Source organism: Lycium ferocissimum, chromosome 7 (genome assembly GCF_029784015.1).
Source record: "Lycium ferocissimum isolate CSIRO_LF1 chromosome 7, AGI_CSIRO_Lferr_CH_V1, whole genome shotgun sequence".
Taxonomy (NCBI): domain Eukaryota; kingdom Viridiplantae; phylum Streptophyta; class Magnoliopsida; order Solanales; family Solanaceae; genus Lycium; species Lycium ferocissimum.
Genome location: NC_081348.1, coordinates 21623757 through 21636657, shown reverse-complemented (window position 1 = coordinate 21636657; position 12901 = coordinate 21623757). Strand labels below are relative to the sequence as shown.

Below are 12901 nucleotides of genomic sequence, written 5' to 3'. Positions count from 1 at the left end.
GGGTTTGGTCAACTTTTTGTTTTATGGTTAGTTATGCATCTAAGGTATGCTGGGGCCTTGTCCCGGAGTATGTTTTCCATGTTCAGACTTATGTTAGAGGTTTCATAGACTAGACAAGTCAGTTATGTCATGTCACACTTTCGGAGTCGTATAGCCATTTTGGCTCATTCATGTTATTTCCGCACTCATGTTTAAACAAGTATTTTGATTAAGTATTATGACTTATTGCATTTTATAAAGGCCCATCATGCATTCACGTTAAATTCCACTCATGTTATGCCTCATGATGATTCAGCAAGCCATGTGGTTCGCTCGGTCACATGCAGTAAGGCGCCGAGTGCCGTGTTTCGCCCAGGCCATGGTTCGGGGCGTGATATTTGGGCTGCATATTCCATCATTGTATTTGGGCCACTTAAATATATCTCTGTGTATGTGGCTGGCCCATTCTCTTTTATTTCAGCTGGCCCATTCTCTTTTAATCTTGATGTACGTAGTTGAAGCATATTAACGTCCGAAAAACCAAAGCTCCTAAATTCATGTCAGTCGTCTTTTTCAACTTTCCTTCTTCACTGTTGTCCATTAGATCTCCATTGTTGTTGTGTGAAGAAGAAACCCAAGAGAGGTTTCCAACATCCCCCCTCAAATTGGAGGGTGATGAAGAAAGCCCTAATTTGTCCATCAAACTTCGATGAGGTACCCCAGAAAGTGATTTTGTGAAGAGATCCGCTAGCTGGAGTTTAGATGGGAGATAAGAAAGTGAAATTAAACCCGATTGTAGCTGCTGTCGAACGAAGTGACAGTCAAGCTCCACATGCTTGGTTCGTTCATGAAAAACGGGATTGCGAGCTATATGGATAGCTGCTTGGCTGTCGGAATAAATAGGAACAGGTAGTGGTGAAGAAATTGAGAGATCATGAAGAAGTCGAATCAGCCAAGTGAGTTCTGCGGTAACACGCCTCATGGATCTATATTATGCTTCGGCTGATGAAAGGGAGATGGAAGCTTGTTTTTTCGACTTCCATGAGATAGGGGCTTCGCCAAAAGTGATGAAAAACCTAGATACTGACTTGCGAGAGTCTGGGCAAGAAGCCCAATCGGCATCGCAATAAGCAATTAGAGAAAACGATGGGGAAGCTGATAGGAAAATACCTTGACCCGGGTCAAGGGAAAGATATTTGACAACTCTAAGGGCAGCTGAAAAATGGGATTTTGTTGGATTTTGCATAAATTGACTGAGCTTCAAAACAACAAAAGAAAGATCTGGCCTGGTATGTGTGAGGTAATTTAGTTTTCCAACTAAGTGTCGATAAATAGTAGGATTTGGGAATGGATCGTCATCTGAAGCTGTTAACTTGTGTGCAGGATCAAGAGGAGATGATACTTTTGCAAGCTGGGAACAATCAAATTCATGGAGTAAGCCCAAAGTAAACTTTCTTTGACAAATGATGTATCCCCGTTGTTCTCTTAGGACTTCCATGCCTAGAAAGTAATGAATTTCCCCCAAATCTTTGACTCTGAATTCTGAACTTAAAAATAGCTTTAATTGAGAGATTTCTTGTGGATCATTGCCTGTGATCAAAATGTCATCCACATAAACCGCCAAGATAGAGATAAGGTCACCTGTCTTTTTGAAAAATAAAGAATAATCATTCAAAGAGGTTGAATATCCCTTAAAATTGAGTGCCCCTGCAAGCCTTGCATACCATTGCCTTGAGGCTTGTTTAAGACCATATAGGGTTTTCCTTAATAAACAAACATGATTTGGGGTAGGAGGAGACAATCCTGCAGGAAACTTCATAAAAACTTCTTCCTGTAGATCCCCATGTAAAAATGCATTACTAACATCTAATTGAGAAACTTGCCATCCTTTTTTAACTGCCACACTCAGTAAACATCTCACTGTGGTCATTTTCACCACAGGGGAAAATGTTTCTGTATAGTCAATCCCTTCTCTTTGGATATCCCCTACCAACTGACCTTGCTTTACACCTTTATCATCCGAGTTGTGTTTAATTTTATAGACCCATTTGCAAGGTAGAGCTTTCTTACCTTTAGGTAATTCAACCACATCCCATGTGTGGTTCAACATCAAAGCTTCTATTTCATTATCCATTGCCTGTTGCCAACCTGGATGAGAAGAAGCCTGAGAGAAACTGCTAGGTTCAGATATAGTAGAAAGGGACTGTAGGATTTGTTGATTATTTGTGGATAGTGCCTTTGAATGAAAACACATTTGGATTAAAGGGTGTAGATAGACAAGAGTCAGTTAGATCAGTAAGGAAAATGGCATTGCATATATAATCATCCAAGTAGGTTGGTCTGTGATGAACTCTAGAACTCTGTCTAACAGGTGGTGGAGATTGAAATGGAACAGGTTGGTGTGAAAGAACAGGGGGACTGTTGTGATCAGAAATGTTATCAGGAGAATTAGGGGAGTGAACAGGTGAAAGAGGATCAGTAGAATTGGGAACTTGAGGGTTAGGTAACACAGGAACTGTGATATCAGGTATATATGGAGCTGGAGGAAACATAGGATGAGACATATCTGTGAAAGTAGAGAAAGGAAAATGATGTTCATGAAATTGGACATCTCTAGAAACAAAGATTTTCCTAGACTGAATGGCCAACAGCTTGTATCCCTTTTGGCTTAGTGGATATCCCAAGAAAACACAAGCATTAGCCCTAGATGCAAACTTTCCCCCACCTTGGGATAATGTGGAAGCATAGCATAAACACCCAAACGATTTCAAAACATTGTAGTTTGGTTTCCTCCTAAATAGAAATTGATATGGGCTCTTTCCTTTAAGAACTTTAGAAGGAAGTCTGTTGATTAAGTGAGTGGCTGTCAAAATACACTCACCCCAATAACATATGGGAACACTTGATTGAAATAACAACCCTCTAGCTAGTTCCAAAAGATGTCTATGCTTTCTTTCCACTACCCCATTCTGTTGTGGGGTAGCAGTGCAACTTCTTTGATGTAGTATGCCTTGACTAGCTAGGAAAGCTGCCTCTTGTGATCCTCTACCCAACTCAAAAGCATTATCTGATCTTATGCATTTAACCTTTAGTTCAAACTGTCTTTCTACCATAACCAAGAATTGTTTCAAAACATCAAAAGCATTGCACTTGGTTGCCAGTAGAAAAGTCCATGTTCCTCTGCTATAGTCATCCACTATAGTAAGAAAATACTTGTAGCCATTATGTGTAGCATGTTTATATGGTCCCCAAATGTCTATGTGTATAAGTTCAAACAAAGATTTAGTTTTGATTTCACTGATAGGAAAAGGATTCCTAGTTTGTCTAGCTTTAGGACATATGTCACACACATAGTCAAAACTGGAAGGAAAATGAATAAAACTGAATTTCTTCATTACTGAAAATGGCAAATGCCCAAGCCTTACATGCCAAAGCTTTACATCTGACATAGCTGAGGCAGAAGTAGGAAAAGAAACAGGACTGTCTACTTGACTGGAATAATTTCCTTCTGGAAAACAAAAGACATCTTGACTAGATAAAAGTTTAGGACTAGAAACTTTAGGATGCATAAGGTAAAGACCTTCCTTGACCTCACCAAAAACTTGTACCTTCTTCAAAGAAAGGTCCTGCAATAGACACTTTGAAACTGTAAAAAATATGTAACAGTGCAACTGGACACAAAGCCTATTGACTGATAGCAAGTTATATTTGAAATTTGGGACATGAAGCACATTCTTAAGAGTAAGATTGTGCTGAATAGGTACACTTCCTGTATGTGTGACACTCAATTTAAAAGAATTAGGTAAAGTTATCTGAATAGGAACAGGAAGTGCAACTAAAGAGGAAAATGAATTTGAATCAAAACACATATGTTCTGAAGCTCCTGAATCAATGATCCAGTTTTTTGTGCCATATACAGAGAAACAGGTTCCTGAGTATTTAGATACTGTACCTGCAATAGCATTTGCATTAATTTCTGAATTAGAAGGTCCTGTTTGTTTCATCTGCCACTGTTTGAAAATCTTTGCAATTTCTGTGCATTGTTCCTTGTTGAAATGTGTATTTCCATTGCCTAGATCAGTGATTTCTTCAGTAACAGCTTGATCATTCTCTTCCCCTGCTATTGCATTTGCTTTCACCTGTCCTTGAGGTTCCCTTTGATTTGTAAATTCAAAATCCTCAGGATATCCTATTAGCCTATAACAATCTCTTTCAATATGCCCTACCTTGTGACAATTGGTGCAACTTACATTTAGGTTATACTTCGATTTCCTTCCTTTGAACTTCGTTGATGTAGTTACTTGCCTTTGAGGAAGACTATTAAACCTTTGGTTCTGATTTCCTCCCCTAGAATACTGATTATAGGAATAATGATTTTGAGGGTACTGATTAGAAGTGTGTGGATTTGGAGATCTCTGAAAGTTTTTCCCTCTATTTGTAACCATGAATGAAGCAGAGTCAGTGGGAATTTGGACATTAGCATAAATTTCCCTCTGGCTTTCATCTTGTAAAAGAAGAGAGTAGGCATAGTCCATCTCAGGCAAAGGATTCATCATTATAATGTTTCCCCTTGCCTGAGCATAAGCATCATTTAAACCCATTAAAAATTGAATCAACCTTTGATCTTGAAAAGATTTTGCTAACTTTTTCTTGCCATCACAACTACAATCACAGTTGCATACTATATCAGAATTTAAAGAGTCCAATTCATCCCATATTCTCTTAATTTTTGTAAAATAAGTTGAAACATCTGAAGAACCTTGAACTAAGAGACTGAGTTCTTTGCAGGTGGAAAAGTTTTGCTCCATTTGACTTTCCAAACCTGTGTTCAAGACTATCCCAGAGATCCTTAGCTGATTTTGAGAAAATCACACTATCCTTGATGTCTTTAGACAATGAGTTGAGCAGCCAAGCTGTGACCATATCGTTACAACAACTCCATTGCTCATATTCAGTGGAGGATGGATCTGGAGACTTACATGTGCCATTGATAAAACCCAGCTTCTTCTTTGCTGAAAGTGATATTAGTACAGATCTCTTCCATCTTTGGGAAACCTCTTCCATCAAATATGGAACCTACCAGATTCATTCCTGGTGTATCAGAAGGATGAAGATGATAAGGGCTGCTTTGATCAACTGGTGTCATTGTTCCAGTTTGAGCAGCTGCTATAGCATCTGTTTGGTTAGCCATTTTGAAGGATTAAGGAGGAAATCGTGATGTTGATGAAGGAAAAATCTGGATCGAGCTTATTGCTCTGATACCATGAAAGAAATTGAATACTGATTTGAGAATTTTTCCTTGCATTTCATTGAAGACTCTGTACATGTCTTTATACAATTTTATTCTAGGGACTAAGGATGAAAATGTAAATAAAATAAATGCCTAACTAATTACAGCTATGTGTAACAGATTTTGTAACTTTGTACACCTATACATTCTAGAAGGAATTTACATAGGATCCTTTATTTCTATATCTGTATTTTCTATTTCTGTATTTGGGCTGCATATTCCATCATTGTATTTGGGCCACTTAAATATATCTCTGTGTATGTGGCTGGCCCATTCTCTTTTATTTCAGCTGGCCCATTCTCTTTTAATCTTGATGTACTTAGTTGAAGCATATTCTTGTCCGACAAAACCAAAGCTCCTAAATTCATGTCAGTCGTCTTTTTCAACTTTCCTTCTTCACTGTTGTCCATTAGATCTCCATTGTTGTTGTGTGAAGAAGAAACCCAAGAGAGGTTTCCAACATTATATTCATTGAAGATTACGGTAATTTAATCTCCTCAATTAGCTCACTGTATATATACTTGTAACAAATGTACAAGGACTTCAGGATTTCATCCAACCAAATATGACATATCGTAAAAGGCATAGTAGATATTAACCAAGAAAATTAGTACTCTAATAAACGGAACAGAAAACCGACAAATCAAGCTACGTGAGTCATACAGTTACTTTTGCTATTTCTTTTTGGCCTAAGGAATTAAGTAGAACACCCTGGTTTGTTTTGCAAGGGGTTGAGCCGGGGTTAAATAATTTCAACCATGCTAATCAAGCTTTCTATAATTTGTTCTTCTTAACAAGAAATTGAAGGCAAGAGGAAGTTTTCGCTAGAACAGATGAGATGCAGAGCCACTGTTATAGTGAATCTGAGACCAGCTTTAGGTGTCAAAGTGAGTATTTCTTCATTCACACCTTAAATTATAACATCTAGATTCCAAGATTGCTTATAGGTTTCACAAGAATGATGCAGAAAGCTTTTGTTTAAAGATTGATGTACATTCAAATTTGTTTACTGTAATGCAATATTTTTTTTATTTTTTATCATATGTTCCTAGTAGATAAGTTCACATGGTCATATATGATAGGCTATAGCTGAAATGATTGAGAAGAATCTTTAGTAGTAATACAAGGCAATTGTTTTGGCTTTGTCTTAATTCCCTTAACTATAGCCCAATTAGAGAATCCTCTGGATTATGTCCGCAAAGGTAAGACATCTATGGATCGAAAGAAGCATTCCCTTGAGTCTCAATGCACCTTTTACCCTTCACAGCTTTTCCTCAAGTTATTTGGCTTTTAAGGTATTCCATTTTTTCTCTTTACACCTTAAAATTGTCAAGCGGCATTGAGATAATTGAATTTTTTCGTTCCTTTTAGTTGCCGTTGGAAGCCAAATCTAACATTATTTTGCTTTGGCATGGAACATAGGGTGCGACAACACTTAATGAAAGAGTTTTTTTCCAAACAACACTAATCTTTTCAAACGTAGTTGGTCCGCTTGAAGAGAAGTTTCTTTGCCAGGCCAACCATTGGCATTCCTTGCACCTACATGTTATGGCCCAGCCCACTGTAAGTTTCTTCTGTCAATCAAGCAACTATATTTCAATTACATACGAGCTAAGATCAGTTATATGAATCTTATACATTCATATTGTTATATTTGAAAGAAAGATAAACTATTTGGGTCAAAATCTCTAAGTGCAAATGCATATCGTAGGGGTTGACGGTTCATGTATGTAGCTATGCCAAGAAGTTAACATTTGCTATAGCCGTTGACGAAGGAATGATTCCGGATCGGGATCAGCTTGGTGATGATTTTGTCAATTCATGCATTCTTATCAACGAGGCTACCCTCGCAAACTTGAGAACCAAGGTTGACTAGCTTATTACACATTTGAAAGCTCAATGAAATTTGAAACTTGGTCTTTATGTGATGATCATAGACGAGTACATTTATGACATGTAACATTATCATGAAGTAGAATTATTATCCTTGTACCAATGTATTGTCAATAATAAGATACTTCCTAATAAGAAAAAACGACTGCAACATTTGATTTGTATTGAAACTAGACGAGCATCTAAGCATACTTTGTAGGTGGTCAAAATAATTGGACCGACCAAATTATTGGAGAAGCACATGGTTGTATTAGAGAAAACTGTGTGTGTTATTAAACTTGATGTCCATTGTTAATATTTTTACTCACAGGAAAAAAAAAAAAAAAAAAAAGAGAAAAAGGGTCAAATCTTGTACTCCCTCCGGTTAAAAAAAGTGTTCACTTAGCCTTATTTTCTTGGGTCAAAAAAAGTGTCCACTTATCAAATCAAGAAAGAATTAACCTTATTTTTTCAGATTTGCCCCTATTAAGTGTTATATGATCAAATCCTAGTGCCTATTTAATTAGGGTAGTTTAGTCAAATTACCTATTTTTGTCTAGGAGTTAGTATTTTTTTAAGGGGTGTGCAAATGGCTAAGTGGACTCTTTTTTTTATCCGGAGGGAGTAATATCATATGTTAAGCATGAAAAATTGAGAAGTGCTTATGGCATTGCTTTAATCCCAAAAAACTTGAGTGATAATTTGATTGTTCCCTATGACCTGATCCTAGAGAAGCAAAGTGCACATGATATACTAGTGGCTACGGTGATTCCCCTTCCCTTCAGTCAAGCCATCATATGTAATTCAATTGCCTCAAATCATGTTGCAACTGTTGCTCCAACAAGAATATCCAGCTGTGATATTTAAAAGACAAGATTATATGTAGAGATTAGCATACATGTGTAGTGATTGGTAAATTGATTCTACCATGCCATGAGTGGAGGTAATACTCCATTTTAAAGGGATAGTAATGTGAACCTATTTCCTTTTTAGTGAGTGGCGGACGGTGATTTAAGGGTCAAGGCTTCCTACTTTGAAACTAAAGACTCCAACTGTTATTGATTTCAAGGGGTGCTTTTTAATATTTATAACCAAATTTCATATATTTCTTATGTAACTATACCTAATCTACGTCGGGTTTAATGGGTGCTGGAGCACCTCCAAAATACACATAGGTCCGCCCCTGTTTTTAGTCCGTGACAAAATGAATGACCTCTTTCCTAATTTAAAAACAAATTTACTTTATGAAATGATTTACAACCACACAAATATTCAAGACTTATTTTGAACCACAAGTTTCAAAAGTCTTCACTCTTTCTTAAATGTCGCTTCATTAAACGCTCACATAAATCAAACGGAGGGGGTATCTTTTTCCTAAAAAAGTTTTTTCTATTTGCGCCTGCTGGCTTCTATGCTTCCAAGTTCATACAAAAAGTTGTAAACTTCTGCTTGGTTCCAGCATAAAATTACTTCTGAATTTAGCTACTAATTAAAATGACTTACTTTTCTCCAAAATGTTAAGTAAATATTTTAACTCTCTAAAACAAATATTAGGTTAAGGGAAAAAAACACTTTTAATTTCCCAAAAACTTGGCTGAACCCTAAAAGACTATTTATACATCTAGATGACGATTTTTTTGTCACATAAATCATGTAACACTAACATCGTAATTCTATTTTTTGTGCTCTGTGTGTCTCAATTCCCCTCACTTTATCTCTAGCCGGGATACAATTCTGTTTGAAGTCTTTCAGTGAATGTACAACTCCTACACCAGCAAATACGAAAATTGAATATATTTTCATCACAAACTTGCACCAATCAAAAGTCTGTAATTAACGTTTAGCATCACATTAATGTAATTCGAAATTAACCATTCACAAAATTTATATATGAACCAATCTACTTTATTCCAGACGTGACATCCAATTGGGAAATTTGTTCATACTAGAGATCGCGACACTAGCTAACTTCTGAATTATTCAGTACGTATTATAAAGACTAGTGTCATTTGACCTTTGCTAAGCCCGGGCTCAAATAGATGTTAAAATTAAATTTGCAGATATTTTTATTTTTTTTGTTCTTGCTTCTTTGTTTTTTTAATATTAGTTTGACACTTTTTAAAGAATTCTAAAATATTAAAGTAAAAAAAAAGGCATCTGAAAGTTAAAGGAAAACATTTTTCTTAGTTTATATATTAGACTAGCAAATGAAAGCTTTTCTAATTTCTATTTTACTGACTTTTTGAGATAATTGTCTCCAATGATCCAATGAGCTTTTCATATGTTACATTAATTTCACTTATTTCTCTGAATTGAAACTATATTAGCTAATCTATTTTTTACAAAAAGATACTACTAATTGTCAAAAATATTTAATGCTACAATATTGTTGTATGATGAAATCAATAAAGTTGACTTATAGATCAATATAAATAATTAAAAGTTTTGGTATTGCAAGATACTTTTGTATATGTTCTTCAAAATTAACAATAGAAAAGTACTGCAAAAACAATGACATTAAATTGTTGTTTTCCTTTCAAAGAGTGCTTGTTAAAAAAAATCTTTTTTCCTTTTTCTTGGTTTAATGAACTTTTTTATGGAATCTCCATTGTAATAATTTTTTCATGTTGAACTTAACTATTTTATCCGAAATTATATAAAATATTGACAATCCTGTATTTTCCAAAATATTTTAATATTAAGAAAGTGAAAATATAGTTTTGCAATTTTTTAGTATCATTACTGCTTGGAGATCAAATTGTATTTCCTTTAACTACATTTTTCTTCAAAGAGTTTCATAATATATATATAAATAATGTTTTATAGTTCCTATTTTAATATAGTCATTTGTTAGATAAATTTTATGTTAAAAGTGTATGCACATAAATTTAGATTAATTAGCTATCGTACTTCGGAATTCATTTTTCGATTGAGACCGAAGGACTATAATTTATATTTCTTATACATTTTAAAAATATTTAACAATGATATAAGTTGTTAGTGTTTATTCTTTTACTTTAAAACTTAATCCTACCTTAAGTGAAATCTTTGTTAATTATGTATGTTTGCAAGCACGTAACAACAACAACAACAACATACCCAGTGAAATTTTACAAAATGGGGTCTGTGGATGGTTTGCTTGCAAGCACGTATAACAAAAAATTACAGGAGAAAATGAAACAAACTTTTTTAACATTTAATCGGACAAATAAAATTTAAAATATCATATTATAAATGGTAAATAACATCGATAAAAAAATAATATCATAAGAACAATATTTTATTCAATAATTAAGCCTATATCAGATATAAATGGATGATTTCTTTACGTCTCTATAATATATTATTAAGAAAAAAAATTTAATTTAAAACAAGCTTAATATAATATTTTCACATAAAAAAAAATCATAATATGTATGATTAGTGTGCTTCGTGGGGCCCATTATCATCTTTTTCACGAAATCATCACTCCTAATGGTATGGAAAAAATCCTTAAAGTTCTTAAAATTTACCAAAATGTATGAACACTTTGTAAGTCATTAAAACTTTACTTAGGGACAAAAAGAAACAAACAAAAAAAAAAATTATGTGAGGGCTATAAAAAATGGGTATTTTCCCTTATATATTATACTATATTAGAAGCATGAGTTTGGAGGTGGTTTTGTCGTCCACCTCCAACTCATGTAAAAAAAAAAAAAGTGGACCCCACGATAAAAAATCAAGCAATACCAAAAAAAAAAAAAAAAAAAAAAGGTGAACCCCATATTATAAAATAACACTTACCTGGACGGGGTCAATGGGCGATCAATAAGACCTATGGCCTAGGTTGGTGACCTCTATTGCACTTTGGAGAGGTGCCCGCCTAAGGTCGGCCCATGTGGTCGAGAAAAACAAAAAAAACAAAATATAATAAGCAATATCAAAAAAAAAAAAAAATGTAGACCCCATATTAAAAAAGCAAGTAATATCCATGTAATTCCCAAAGTATCCCCCATTGCTCAATAATGGTGAATTCATTCAATGGATTATACCACGCGCTGCAGATTTGCGGCATTTTTGAATGATTTGTCAAAAAAAGTGGCCCCCATTAAACTTTAATGTAGCAGTCTCTTACTTATCTCTCCCTCCAATCTCCATAGCTTTTTTTATACAGGTAAGGATTAATTTTTCAAAAGTAGTTCTAAATATATTATTATTAAGCTTTATTTTTTAAAAGTGACTATTACAACTGATTACATTTTGTAGTTCCATGGTGATATCTTACCTCACCAACTGTAATTCTATAATCAAATTAATTGAATATTGTTACAACTGATAAAATAAATTACTCGAATGTTTATTGCAGTACTGTTTAATATCCTAAAAGGAAACTAAGATGGGTATTACATTCTCAAAAGGCATTTTTCAATATCTTAAGTTTCTAATTATATACGGAGCACCATAATAGCCAAAATAATTTGTTAGTATATACTTATGATAGGTTAAGTAAAAAAAAAAAGGATATAAATCTTATACGGCATCTATACTCATGTTATATGACACAATATACATAATCACCATATGTATAAAAAGTTTCACGTTTTAGCCTAAGGGAATGGTAGTTCAAATGACGTTTCCGTATTTAGAAGTAGTTAAAAATTCAATAAGTTTTGAAATTTTGGTTCAAATTTGATTAACGCGTAGTTTAAAAAGTGTCTATTAGCCTTTTTCTTAAATAAAGTCATATAAACTGAAACAAAGAAATAATATCATGACATAAATTATTAAACCCGTGCTCTCAAAATTTCTATATTTACATACATGACTTTCAAGAAATATTATAGAATATATCAATTCTTTTTATAATTATATAAAATAAAATTATAAATATATGTTGGGCCTGTACTGGCACGGGCTCTGGTATGCCGTAGTAATAAGACCAGATCGAAAAAAGGAATACAAACGCAATGATACCCCATCATATTTAATGCCAAACAATGAGTCACTTAATTTGCAATAATTTGGTCCATACTAGTATATCTAAATTCAGCCGTCTTGGGACTTCTGTCTCCTCAGAAAAGTGACAACAAATTCTCCATCTGGCATCAGCAAGTGTCTTCTACCTGTTAGATAGTAACAAATGGCAGACGGATAACCATTAAATTATAATAAAGGTTAATTAATTACACCAACCACCGACTTTTAAATGCCTGTGTACGAAAATCATTTTAGTTTTATTCTCTCATAATAAAGGTTAATTAATTACACCAACCACCGACTTTTAAATGCCTATGTACGAAAATCATTTTAGTTTTATTCTCTCATAATAAAGGTTAATTAATTACACCAACTACCGACTTTTAAATGCCTATGTACGAAAATCATTTTAGTTTTATTCTCTCATTCAGTTTCTCCAAAATAATTTGTTCGAAACAAGAAAGTTTTGAACATTTACTATTTTAGAATTAAAAACAGTTCACTAGCTAGGCGAAACAAAGAGGAAAAGACTAGAGTTAATTTCTGTGACGGTCACTTGACTAACACTTTTTATTTTAGACAATCAATTTTTTCTGGTAAAATTGGATTTGACCAAAAAATCAATTAGTGATTTGTTTTCTAAGGATTTGAAGACAAGTGGGTTGTATCCGATCCCGAGAACTCTTATTTGTGAGTCCGCTTCGGAGTAATGGCAAGTATAAACGCGGCGAATAAGGAATAAGAATAACAGAATATGACTTCAAGAATGCCCCCGGACTAACTTCCATGAATCTCTCCATTAAT

General features: G+C 34.2%; 1 long non-coding RNA gene across 1 annotated transcript in view; it reads left to right on the top strand.

The window, feature by feature from the left end:
• LOC132063772 (uncharacterized) overlaps positions 1–7222 on the top strand; it is a 27785-nt gene extending 20563 nt beyond the window's left edge. Inside the window, exon 3 of the long non-coding RNA XR_009416445.1 lies at positions 6981–7222. This is a non-coding gene — a long non-coding RNA (uncharacterized LOC132063772). The remainder of the gene's footprint in view (positions 1–6980) is intronic.
• The last annotated feature ends 5679 nt before the right edge of the window (positions 7223–12901 follow it).